Below are 14,201 nucleotides of genomic sequence, written 5' to 3' on the forward strand. Positions count from 1 at the left end.
AAGCAGGGGCGTCTGGGTGGCTCAGTTGGTTAAGCATCTGCCCCCTTCCGCTCCGGTCTCGATCTCACGGTCCTGGTATCGAGCCCTGCGTAGGGCTCTCTGCTCAGCAGGGAGCCTGCTTCTCCCTCTCCTCCCCACTCGTGCTCTCTCTCGCTATCTCTGTCTCTCTCTTAATAAATAAAATCTTTAAAAAACCAAAATAAAAAAAGCAATCACCACTATAGCCAGGCATTTCCTCCATTAAAATTAGTATCTGTTATATTACAGAGAAAAAATCTCAAGACTATCAGTTTTTAATTTATCTCCATATGGTTCGGTCTACTTGAATCTTCCCTATGTTTTATTCTTCCTTACAATGTTGCATACATTGTTAAAATACCTGTTTTTAGACCTTGTCCAAATATTTGCAAATAATTCCTTTCCGTTACTTTCAAATTCTCCATTTTCGCTATTTTGAACTTTTGTTATTTAAGCTAATATTCCACAATATGAACTCAAATTCTAAAACTATATGTTTTAGGAAACTCTTTGAAATTTAGGAATTACATGATTCACCCTTTTAACAACAAAACTCGTGTCCTTGAAGAGCTTAATTTTTGAGGTGGAAGGACAGGGGAGTAGAGTATAGGGAAAACAGAATCATCGCAGTTTCTACGGAAATCAGGTACTGAGTTCTAGACGCTGTAGAGCTAGCTCTATTTTGACAGACACGTCAGAACAAAAAAAGGTAAAAACAAAAGGAACGGCATTTGCTCGTAAAACCGCATAGCAGACTTATGAAGAAAATAAAAGCTTCTTTACTCCTTTTTTTTTTTTTCTACTTACCCATAACAAACTTCTTCCCGAACGTAGCCAGGACTGCTAGAGCTCCCCAGGACCAACAGTCCCACCGGAGAGATCAACGGTCTCCTCAAGAAGAACAACGATCTCGTCAGGAGGACCAACGGTCGGTAGTCTTTTCCTTCCCAGTTCAACGTACTAAATGTCCCGGCCCACTTTGGCGCTTAGATCCGGTCACGTGGCTAAGTCCCCACCAATGAAATGTGGAGGGGTGCGAACCACTTCCGGGTGGAGCCCCACACCCTCCCCCATTTTTAGGCTATAGAAGGGCTTATTTTGTTTCAAAAGTAAGGAACATAGTCTACCCATTCTCTTGCACTGCTGGATTTAAGGAGAATGCGCTGGCCCCTAAAATTCATGAAATGGCGTGTAACATTTTCTCTTCCCTCGCTTGCAAGCCAGAAGCAAGTACAAATTCTGAGGTCCAAAAGGCTTGCAGAGCCACGTGGTGAGGGAGATATCTGACTGCATGGAACAGTGAAATGTGCAATAAATTAATATCATTTGTTAATCCTCCTCACCTCCCCCACTAAATACACCTTAGCGTGGGTTTGAAGATTAAGTGACGGCAGTGCCTAGTACATATCGTTAAAGAAGTGGTTACTATTATTCTTTGTTTGGAAGAGATTTTCTCAGCTTCGAAGACATTTGCTAGCTGTATAATTCAAGGACAATTCTATGGCTTCTTCAAGCTACCTTTCTCATATGAAAATGGAGAAAGCCCATTTAGCAAATGTTTCCTAATACATACCAAATACATGTATACATGTTTGGATACAATTATCCCCTAATGTATACCAAAGAGTCATCTAGGTTCAGAGGACAGAAAATTGAACAAGATCTATAAGGTCCCTGCTTCCATGGTACTTATAGTCTAGTATGGCGCAAGGCTATAAACATAAAAACAAATAATTACAGATAATAAAATAATATATGATCTGCCTAATATTAGACAAAGAACAGCTCATTATTTAATTTTCTATAAAATCAGTTAGGAAATGGTGGGGATTGGGGTCAGCGCCATCCAAAGCTCGTGAACTGAGGGGGTAGGTGTGGTCTCTTAAAGTAAAATTAAGGGGTCTGTAAAATGCTGAATTGCAAACGGTCCCCAAGTTCCTGCCCCCAATATACACACGTTCTATAATTTTCTCCCCTTGAGTGTGGGCAGGGCATATGAATATGACGTGATGTCACTCCTGTGATTATGTTATATGGCAAAGATGAAAGGATTTTTCAGATTTAAGTAAGGTCCCTAATCTGTTAATAATGAGTCACTCAAAGGGAGAATATACTGGGTGGGCCTGATCTAATCAGGTGAGCCCTTTTAACAAGGAGCTAGGCCTTCCTTAAAGTCAGAGTCTCCAAAGAGTGGAGATGCTTTCTTCCGGCTTCGAAGAACCAACCACTAGGAGCCAGGGTCCTCTGTCCTACTCCAGCAAGGAAGTAAATTCTTCTAACAACCTAAATGAGTTTGGAAGAGAACCCCAAGCTTCAGATTAGCATACAGCCTAGTGGACACACATGGCTGCAGCCTTATGAGCCCCTGAACAAAAGATGTAGTTCAGACTGCTAACCTGTGGAAACTGTGGGGTGATAAACATGTACTGCTTTAAGCTGCTAAATGTTAAGTTATTTCTTATGCAAAAATAGAAAATATAGGATTCTTCTCTTGTTTTGGGCAATCTGAAATAGCAAACACGTCCTCCAAGCCCCTCACCTGTTGGGTGTTTGGGGTGGCTGCCTAAAGGAGCTGATATCTAAGCTGAGACATAAAATGAGAAGCAGTTATCGAGGCAAAGAAGAGTATAAGTGTGTCAGGAAGAGAGAAGTCTCATCCTCACTTGAGATATCACAAAATGCTTTTCAAAAAACCTGAGACTTACCATGTTGGCAACAAAGGAAAAGAAAACCCCTCCCCCCACTATTACAGCTTCTTTGGCAGAATACCTGACTGAGAGTGTCCCAGAGTACATTTCCTTGACCCCATCAGTTTTTGGGCTTTTTGCAGAGGGTAATGAAATAATTCATCACCAACAGAAGTTTAAAAACAGTCCATTCAGTGGGGAGAGAAAAAAATTTCTGTCACCTGGCTTGAGGACCAAACAACTAGATGATTGAATTCCTTTCCTTAAGAAGAGACCAGCTGATATTTTAATTGAGAGAAGCAGCGTTTGCTATTTGCTTCTAACCCTAAAGAAGAAAAAAGTTTCCTTTTTACAGTTGATATGTTCCTCCTGAGTGGGGAGACATTTCATCACCTCATTTCATGTTGTGATTTAATTTCATTTCTCCTAAATTAATTAAATTATATCTACCTCCTTCCTCAGTCTGTGGTGAGGAAAGATTCTAGCTTGACCTCTTGATACCTGAGGTCAGAGGGCCAGAATCTGGAAGTAGGCTCTGTAGCTTTTTCTTTTTTTTAAGATTTATTTATTTAGTTTAGAGAGAGAGAGAGACAACGAGTGAGCAAGAGAGAGAGCAGGGATGGGGGTGCAGAGGGGGAGAGAATCTCAAGCAGACTCTGTGCTGAGCATGGAGCTGCACATGGGGCTCGATCTCAAACCCTGAGATCATGACCTGAGCTGACACCAACAGTTGGATGCTTAACCGACTGAGCCACCCAGGTGCCCCATTTTTTTTTATTATTAAAAAGAGAGAGTAGGGGCACCTGGGTAGCGCAGTAGTTGAGCGTCTGCCTTCGGCTCAGGGCGTGATCCTGGTGTTATGGGATCGAGCCCCACATCAGGCTCTTCCACTGGGAGCTTGCTTCTTCCTCTCCCACTCCCCCTGCTTGTGTTCCCTATCTGGCTGGCTGTCTCTCTGTCAAATAAATAAATAAAATCTTTAAAAATAAAAAATAAAAATAAATAAAAAGAGAGAGTAGGGGATCAGAAGGAGAGGGGGAGAGAGAATCATAAGCATGCTCCATGTCCAGCATGGAGCCCAACTTGGGGCTTAATCCCACAACCCTGAGACCACAGCCTGAGCCGAAATCAAGAGTCAGATGCCTAACTGACTGAGCCACCCACGTGCCCCTGTAGCTTATTTTTTGTATATTTATTATTATTGAGGTATAGTTCACATACCATTAAATTTACCATTTTTATGTGTCCAAGTCAGTGGTGTTCAGTATATTTACTATGTCATATAACCAACACTACTGTCTAATTCTAGAACTTCCTACTACCCCACCTCCACAAGAAAACCTGTACCAATTAGCAGTCAATCCCAATTCTTTTTTTTAAGATTTTACTTATTTGAGAGAGAGAGACAGAGTGAGAGAGAAAGCACAAGTGGGGTGAGGGGCAGAGGGAGAAACAGACTCCCCGCTGTGCAGAGAGCCTGATGAGGGGCTCCATACTGGGACTCTGGGATCATGACTTGAGCAGAAGGCAGACACTTAACCGACTGAGCCACTCAGGCACCACTCAATCCTGATTCTTAATCCCCCCTCCCTACTTTCTCTATTACCTGGCAACTGTTATTAAGCTTTCTGTCTGTATGAATTTGCCTATTCTGAATATTTCACATAAATGGAATTAATATTATCCTTTTGTTTCTGAGTTATTTCGCTTAGCATAATGTTTTCAAGGTTCATCTACGCTGCAGCATGCATCAGTAGTTCACTCCTTATTATGGCTGAATAATATTCCATTCTGTAGATTCACCATTTTTTGTTTATCCTTTCATCCATTGATGGACATTTGTGGTGTTTTCACTTTCATTGTCTATCATGGATAATGCTGCTGTGAACATTTGTGAACATATTTTTGCGTGAAAATATATTTTCAATTATCTTGTGTATATATCTGGGAGTTTCTTTTCTGGGTCATATGGTAATTGTATGTTTAACATTTTGATGAGCTGCCAAACTATTTTCTACATGGGCTGCACCATTTTACATTCTCATCAGCAATGTATGAGGGCCCCAATTTCTCCTCATCTTTGCCAATACTTGTTATTTTCCAGTTTCTTTTTTTATTAACTGTCCTAGTAGGTGTTTTCTTTGGCTTATTGGCCGTTTCCATATCTTCTTCAGAGCAATGTCCACTCAAATCCTTCGCCCAAGTCCCATTTGGGTTGTTGTCTTTTTGTTGATGAGTTATAGGAGTTCTTTATGTATTCTGGCTATTATCCCCTTATCACATATTTGATTTGCAAATATTTCTCCCATTTGTGGGTTGTCTTTTCACTCCCTTGATAGTGTTCTTCATTGCGCAAAAGTTTTTCTTTTTTATTTCTTTAAAGATTTTGATATTTTATTTGAGAGAGAGAGAGAGAGCACAAGCAGAGGGAGAAGCAAGCTCCCCACGGAGCAAGGAGCCCGATGCGGGACTTGAGCCTAGGACCCTGGGATCATGTCCTGAGCCGAAGGCAGATGCCTAACTGACTGAGCCACCCAGACGTCCCTTCAATGCACCAAAGTTTTTAATTTTATCAAGTCTAATGTATCTATTTTTTCTTTTGTTGTCTGTGATTTTGGTGTCAAACTCAGGAAACCATTGCCAAATCCAAAGTCATTCAGATTTACCCCTACGTGTACTTCTAAGAGTTTTATAGTTTTAGCTCTGACATTTAGGTTTTTGATCCTTTTTTTTTTAAATCAAGTAGGCTCTACACCCAGTGTGGGGCTTGAACTCATGACCCTGAGATTAAGAGTTGCGTCTTTATCAACTGAACCAGCTAGGTGCCCCAGTTTTTTTTAATCTATTTGTAATTATTTTTGATTATAGTGTGAGGTAGGGGACAAAACTCATTCTCTTGCATATGGATATCTAATTGTTCCTGTGTCATTTCTTGAAAAAACTATTTTCTTCCCCATTGGATGATCTTCTTGATTACTGTAGCAAATCTTGAAATTGGGAAGTTTGAGTCTTCCAACTTTGCTCTTTTTTGGTAATCCTGGGTCCCTTGCATTTCCATGTGAATTTTAGGATCAGCTTGACTATAGCTTCTCTCTCTCTCTCTCTTTTTTTTTTCTGGCTGGGTACAGTATACTTTATTGATGTACATGACAAGGTAGGACTCCCCAAGCCCCTCCCCTTCCTTAGGGGGTCTGGGATGGAAACTGTGTAGAGGTTGGGAGATTCTTAGTGAGTTGGGGGATGATGAGTTGGGGCAAGGACTCCCCAGCAGCTGAGGGCCTCTCTCTTCCTCTTGCTCTCACTGGGGGTGGTAGTCCAGGGGACTCTTACTCCTTGGAGGCCATGTGGACCACAAGGTCCACCACCTGGTTACTGTAGTCAAATCATTGTCATACCAGGAAATTAGCTTGACAAAGTGGTCATTGAGGGCAATCCCAGCCCCAGCATCGAAGGTGGAAGAGTGGGTGTCGCTGTTAAAATCACAGGACACAACCTGTTCCTCAGTGTAGCCCAGGATGCTCTTGAGGGGGCCCCTCTGATGCCGGCTTCACCACCTTCTCAATATCATCATATTTGGCAGCTTTCTCCCAGTGGCAGGTCAGATCCATGACTGACATGTTGGGGGTGGGAACATAGAAGGCAACGCCATTGAGCTTCCCATTCAGCTCAGGAATGATCTTGCTTATAGTCTTGGCTGTGCCAGTAGGTGCCCAGTGATGTTCTGGGCAGCCCCTTGGTCACCACACCACAGCTCCCCAGAGGGGCCATCCATGGTATTCTGGGTGGCAGTGATGGCATGGACTGTGGTCATGAGTTCCTCCATGATGCCAGAGTTGTCATGGATGACCTTGGCCGGAGGGGCCAAACAGTTGGTAGTACAGGAGGCATTGCTGACAATCTCCAGGGAGTTGTCATACTTCTCATGGTTCACACCCATCACAAACATGGGGGCATCAGCAGAAGAGGCAGAGATGATGACCCTCTTGACCCCACCCTTCAAGTGAGTCCCAGCCTTCTCCATGGTGGTGAAGTCCCTAGTGGACTCCACAACATATTCGGCACCAGCCTCACCCCATTTGATGTTGGTGGGATCTTGCTCCTGGAAGATGGAGATGGGCTTTCCACTGATGACCACTTTCCCATTCTCAGCCTTGACTGTGCCATGGAATTTGCCAAGGGTGGAATAATACTGGAACACATAGACCATGTAGTTGAGGTCAATGAAGGGGTCATTAATGGCGACAATATCCACTTTGCTAGAGTTAAAAGCAGTCCTGGTGACCAGGTGCCCAATACTGCCAGATCCATGTACTCTGACCTTCACCGTTGTATCTCAGGGACTCAGCTGGCACTGCACCAGAAGAGGTGGCTGTCTGTCGAACAGGGAGGAGCAGAGAGCCTTGACTACAGCTTCTTGAAGTGAACTGAGCTTATAGCCACAACCCCAGTTCCTTGTCAGTTAGCAGTGCTTTTCATTTTTGAGAAGGTAGAAGTGAGGGCTGGAGCAGACCACAGGGCTACCGGTTCCAGGTCCTCAGGACTTCAGTGAGTCTGGCCAGCAGAGTTCACAAAGGGAGCAACAAGGCTCTGATGCGGCCCTTCTCAAGCTATAAGGGCTCATGCAGTGATCTGGTTGTGAATCAGGTTCTGGGAGCCCAAAACTTTCTTTCTTTTGCTTTTTTTTTTTCTTAAGATTTTATTTGTTTATTTGAGAGAGAGGAAAAAAGAGGGAGTGCGGGGGAGGGGCAGAGGAGGAGAGAGAGCATCTTCAGCGGACTCCATGCTGAGCATGGAGCCTGACATGGGGCCCAATCCTAGGACCCCAAGATCATGACCTGAGTGAAAACAAAGCATCGGACCCCCGACCAACTTAGCCACCAAAGCGCCCCTGAAACTTTATTTCTAACTAGCTCCTAGGTGACACTGATGTTGGTCCCTGAACCACGCTTTGGAAAACGAGACACAACTGCCCTTAGCTTCTGTCCAGGAGTGCAAAGTAGGAAGCTGAGACATCCCTTGGACCTATCTTTCAGACTGTTCCTTATGCAAAAAAAAAGTGGTGGGGGGAGAAAGGACAAGAAAGCTAGGCCTCTATGGGGGATGAAAGGGACTTAGCAAAATTCACAGGACCAGGTAGAGGAAAACACTAGAAATTCTGGTTTCAGACTCTTGATTAAGTTTCATTTCCCCAATCTGTGGCTGCCTCCGATGTCAGTCACTTTTCATTCTGCCCCAGAGCACCTGTCCTTCTTGCAGTCTCTGGCCGATTTCTCCCTCTTCTACAGCTTGTTTTTGGCATATTTCCTTAAGATAAACATTAGAATTAAAAGGAGCATTTGAATGTGTTGGGTGTTCACACAAGTTACTATCTGCATTCCCCTGGGACTATCTCTGGGCACAGAATGAGGGGAGAGACCATATGTATGTATGCTAAGTAGTTAAATTCCATCTTTTCCAAAACACACAAAATTATACACGCTATGTGAAGGCAGAACTCTAAATTGGTCCCCAAGATTTCCCACACCCTGGTGGTGTATGTACACTTCCTGTATAACCCAGAGATTGTGAATATGATAGATTTCATTCCTGTGATTCAGATATGTTCATGAACAGTTGGTTTTAACAAGGGTGGAATCTCTGAGTGGTCCTGACCTAATCACAGGGGCCTTTTAAATCTAAAGTTAGGACAGAGAAGTCAGAGATTTGAAACACAAGACAGATTTGATGCACTATTGCTTGCTTAAAGATGGAGGAGCCCACTTAGCAAGGAAATTGAGATCTCAGTCCAACAAGGACAAGGAACGAAATTCTGCCAACAAGAACACAGCTGGACTTCTGACCTGTAGAACTGTGAGCTAATAAACAGATATTGTTTTAAGCCTCTGAGTTTGTGATCATTTGATATACAGTGATAGAAATACTATGCTTTCTTGGTGACTGAACTGTGTTTCTATTTTGCTTTCACTGTCAGGGAATGCAGAGTCAAATTTGAGGCAGACACGTTAAGAGTTTCAGCAGTCGTTACGGTCTCTACATCTATTTTCAATGTTTTTCTCTTAGTCATGGCTTCTTGCATTTTTGCGTATTTTGCCTGATTTTCCTAATCTTAATTCTGTTTAACATTCACTTTTATAGGGGCGCCTGAGTGACGCAGTCGTTAAGCGTCTGCCTTCGGCTCAGGGCGTGATCCCGGCATTCTGGGATCGAGCCCCACATCAGGCTCCTCCGCTAGGAGCCTGCTTCTTCCTCTCCCACTCCCCCTACTTGTGTTCCCTCTCTCGCTGGCTGTCTCTGCCAAATAAATAAATAAAATTAAAAAAAAAATTCACTTTTATATAATCTTTTTTAAGTCTCATTATAAAAGCAATATGTGCTCATTGTGGAAAATGTGGAAAATATAGCTAGGCCCAAGAAGAAGAAAAAAATGAAGCATTAGAATTCTGTCACTTCATCTGGAGAAAACAACTGTTAATGTTTTGTTGTCTTCTTTCCAGCCTCTTTCCCTGTGTCCATATGTGTATTTTTACATAATGAGATCGTGCTGTATTATTATTCATATTCTTAGCATAAGCTACCTCTAAACATTTGAGGAATAAACAAGATAGAAATTAACATATAATGAGCAGTTTGAAGGTATTTTTTCAAAGCTTTTATTTTTAAGTGACCTCCATCCCCAGTGTGGGACTCCAACTTACAATCCTGAGATCAAGAGTCGCATGCTCTACCATCTGAGCCAGCTGGGTGCCCCTGAAGGTCTTTTTTTTTTGAGCATTTGGTTGCTTGGGTCAGCAGATCTCACCTTTTTGTTTCTTTCTTTCTGTTCCTCCTGTGACACTTGCCGTTCACCTATGTCGAGGGTCCCCAAGAACACACCCATGTTCAATGATTTGGTAGGATGACTCCAAAGAGACTCAGCATATATTCTTACTCACAGCTATGACTTTCCTAAAGTGAAAAGATACGAAGCAAAACCAGCGAAGGGAAAAGGAGCATGGGCGCCAAGTCTAGAGGAAACCTGGCACAGGTTGGCAAGAGTTCTCTCCCAGTGGAGTCACAGAGGATGCATGTAATTCTTCCAGCATGAAATTGGGACAACACACAACATGTAAAGTATCGTCTACCAGGGAAGCTCATTAGAGACTCAGTATTCAAGGTTTGTAACAGGCTGGTATTGTAGTCACCCTTCGCCTAGCGGGTACCAGAATTCCAGACTCCCGGGAGGAAAGCAGACGTTCAGCCTCAACCATAGTGTTTGTACAAGCAGTTTAGATCCAGCCAATGGCAGATGCTGCAAGCAGCCCAAAGAGAGCAGTTTCAAGCCTGCTATGTTAAACCTTTCTTGCCTTTCGCCTAAGTACCACATTCCCGACGTTCTACCACAGTTATGTGTAATAGTCAACGCCCTGGTTACATGTTCTTGCTCACACAGAGTATATCAGAAGGTGGGCGTCTTAATTCCAGCTGCTGTAACTGATTCCAGCAGAGTGAGCAGTTTAAGCAACGCAGGAGTTCTCATGTTTCTGGAAGCTAGGAAGTCCAAGATCAAGGTGGTGGCAGACCCAGTGTCTGCAAAAGGCCTACTTCTTGGTTTGCAGATGGCCATTTTCTTCTTGTATCCTACATGGTGGAGAACATAGAGGAAGCAAGCTCTTCTCATAAGGGCACTGGTCCTACCGTGAAGGCTCTACCCTCATGACCTAATTACCTCCCAAAGACCCCAGTTCCTGATATTCTCATGTTGGAGGTTAGGAGTTCAACATATGATACAAATATGCAGGGATATCTGGAGGAGGAGGGATACAAATATGCAGTCCATAACAATGGATGAGAATCACGTCTGTGTATATATTTTTAAAGTTAATCCTGAGCAAATGTCTATGAAAGTTCTTATTAGGGTGGAGAAGAGCTGATTATGAAAGACCAATACCATGTCGAAAACTGATCCTTCAGTGTCCCTTTTAGAGTCTGGATCTGGAGGGCTGCCTCTATTTCTCCAAGGTTTCTTTTTGCCTTTCCCAGCCCCACCAGACCCAAAATTCCTCAGCAGAGGCCAGGCTCAGAGCCTTATGATGTGCCGGCTGGGAAGGACCAAGAGCTGTCTCACAGAGGCTTGCACTAAAAGGAGCAGGCCATCATCCCAGAGGCCCTGTCCCCTTTTACCCAGGCCCATGTCGAGTAGCTTTTTCTGAGGTGACAGAAGCCAAGGACTGCCTTCGTCTCTGCAGTTAGGGTTCTGTGATTTTGCTGGCTCCAAAAACCAGTCTCCTGTATTGAAAATCTTATTTTTGGAGAGAGCTGACAGGGATGGACTACACACAGGGGTTTTTATTCCCCCCCCCCCACAAGAGAAGAGTTGCTCTTACTCTGGGACTAAGGTGTGCCTTTGGGGGAAAAAAAAGATCAAAGTACAAAAAACAAAAAAGCCTGTGTCTTTGAAAGGAGAGGGGAGCTACTAGACGATAGGGTGCCTTTGCAAGGGTACCTTGAAGCAGTAAAAGCCACCCTTCCTGGGTTTAGCAGCGCCAGGGGCACAGAGCCTGGGGACTATAGAGTGCCCTTGGGCAGACTGGCAGAAAAATGTTCCGTCTGGGAGGAAGTAGCTCCGTGTCATTGTGCCAGGCTTGGTGAGCAGCACTGTGGATGGATTTCAATGGCCACTCACTTGCTCTGCTGGGCACATTTTGTGTTAACACAAATGAGAACAAATAGGTGTGCTGGGCAGGTTGGAAGACGTGTGCCATTATCGCCCTTTATCCTCTTATTTCAGAGGAATCAAAAGCCCTGTCTGTAACTTGTCCTCTGAATCAGTTGAACAAGCCTTTGCCTCCGCGTGGGTTGTTTGGAGTCTGCCCTTACGACCGGAATAACGCAGAAGGGGTGCTCCGTGCAGGGGAGTAGCGCGGATCCTCATTAGTTGATTTCATCGTGGAATCTGTATAGCTCGTTATTGAATCACTGTGATTAAATATGATGATTAATTAGTTTGAATGTTGAGACATGGAAAATCACATTTTCGGGTGGAAAAGCTGTTTTATATGTTACGATAATTGACATAATTTAAGAGCCTCCATTTTGTCATCTGTGAAACGCAGGGTGAGAATACCCAGCTGCAGGTATTGGAGAGGTCACGCAAGTCAACCAATGTCAGTTCTGCAGGTCCAAGGAGAGGTCACGCAAGTCAACCAATGTCAGTGTCCCCTTCAACCCTCCTCTTTTTCTCTACAACTTCCTCACATTTACACGATGTTGAGATTACAAAGCACTTTCATTTCCAGGGACTTGCATGCTCCGCAACAGAATGAGGTCGAATAAAAAGCCTCAGCTTCCAGCAGGCCTGGATACACGTGCCTGAATATGGGTTTCAAACCCCATCTCAAAGATTCTTCTCTCTCCATTGTTCATATTACAAATGGGACACAAGGAGGACCTTTTGGAAAAAAACTGAGCACATGTGAAAATCACATCAAGTGGAACTGGGTCTGGTTTTTCTCTGGGCAAACAACATGGCAAAGGGAGCCTTTAACTGGATCAATCTAGCATGTTCAGTTGAGTTTCCTGCTTCTTACCTGCCTCTCTCTTTTACCTGTAATTGTTAACACCGGCAGTCCTATAACAGAGAATCTAAAAATAGGCAACATAGTGCAGAAAGAGAAATGTTAAATCATATTACCCAAAGCACTTAAGTTCTTATTCTTTAATATTACAATCTTCTGTGAAAAAATTTCATTGTTTGCCAAATTTTGCGAAGTGAGAACACTCTGCTGGGAATGAAAAAAAAGCTGGAACACTGAAAAGTTCTCTTCCTGAAAAATAATTGCCCTGATTCCTCTTTTATGTTTTAAGTAAGATCCTTTGGGTTGCAACTACCTGAAACAGCTGCTTTAAAGGACCACAAGCCGGAACTCGGGAATGTGATTGGTAACAGACTGAGGCATCTCATAGAGTCCAAGGGCAGGGGGACGGCCGGGCATCAGAGACGTAAAGCAAGCACTGGAAAGCACTCAGGAGACCCCGGTTTCTATTTGCTGCTGTTGCTTTAATTCTGCTTCTCTCGAGGCATGTTCGTGTCACTCACTGCCTTGGCATCCACAGGCGGAAGGTGGGGTACAGGGTCCGATCGGCTACAGATAGGAGGACTGGGGTTGGAAATACATCAAAGCTGTGCCAGTAAAGGGTGCCTGGGGGGCTCAGTCAAGTGTCTGCCTTCGGCTCAGGTCACGATCTTGGGGTCCTCAGATCGAGCCTCATGCCCAGCTTCAAAACTATAAAGGACAAAAAAAAAAAAAAAGGACTGGGAAATTTTATTTGTTGTGCAGATCAAAGGGGTTAATGTAGCCCACTGCCTGGCCCCAAGGAAGCACACTGGATGCATTAGCTCTTCTTCAAAACCTTCCTGGGGGGTTCTCTGCCCACTCTGTGTTCCATTAGCCTTGCTCCCTTGACCTCAGCTAGAATAAATCACTTCTACCCCACTCTAGCTGTTGAACCCTGTATATATGTTTCTGTTTTGGCTGTGTGTGTTCCATATTATACTACAGTTATTTATTGGCATTCCCGTCTCTCGCTCTAGACTGTCAGCTCCCTGGGGGACCTGAGCCCTGTGCTTCTCCCTTTGAAGTCATTCATGGGGATAAGCTATATGGTAAAGCGCTCTGGAAATGCTTGCTGAACTGAAGGTAAGACCTGGCTACCATGCCTTATTGACTTCCAACCAGCAAATTAGAAGGCAGACTTCCAAATTAGAGGTACTCTTTGAGCCATTCATTAATGTGGGTCAGACGTGTCCTGGGTCCTCTTCGTGGCTCACCAGTGGAGGAGATTTCATGCAAGATGGACTTCACAGGAGGAAAGTGTTACTGAGTCAAGTCTATTCTGGCTCTGCAAGGGGACTTCGGAGTGGGGATGTTGGCTTCAAATGCCTATGGTGTACACCTTGTATACCTAGCCAAGACACACAGAAGCTTCTCCACGGCGATACGGGCCCCAGGGCTGATAACACAGGGGTTACATCCTCAGCCTCCATCCTTGTTTCCGGCGTCTTTTCCTTATACACCCTATTCCCCCGTAATCCTTTCCTTCCCCTGCCATGCAGCCACCATTCCCTGTACCCTCACCCATGCCTCTTCGGCGTGGGGGTCTGTTTGTTGTAGGTGTATGGGTTTCAATCTCCAGTGGTTTGGGTTTTCTGATGTACAGGCCTTCAAAGCACACTGGCACCTTTTTTCTGAGTTTGATGTTGACACAAGTCCACAGAAATTAATGTTCTCGTCTCCACTCATTTGCCTGGAGGGAGTAAATTCATATGCAAAACAGAACAAAGGAGCGGGTAGGAGGAACAGGAAGAAAGAGGAGTTAGGGAATATCTTTTTCCGTTTAACCTGCAGACAACCAAGGAAGAGAAGACCGGCAGGTTTTTTTATCAACTGTAGTGCATAAATGAAAAGAGGAGGCGGTGTAGAGAAGTCATTTGCTAATAAGGAGCACAGGTAAGGTGTA

General features: G+C 44.0%; 1 pseudogene; it reads right to left on the reverse strand.

Annotated features, from left to right (window-relative positions):
• Positions 1-5,846: 5,846 nt before the first annotated feature.
• Positions 5,847-7,229, reverse strand: LOC103662574 (annotated as a pseudogene).
• Positions 7,230-14,201: the final 6,972 nt, after the last annotated feature.

This window comes from Ursus maritimus (assembly GCF_017311325.1).
Source record: "Ursus maritimus isolate PB19 chromosome X unlocalized genomic scaffold, ASM1731132v1 scaffold_X1, whole genome shotgun sequence".
Classification (NCBI taxonomy): domain Eukaryota; kingdom Metazoa; phylum Chordata; class Mammalia; order Carnivora; family Ursidae; genus Ursus; species Ursus maritimus.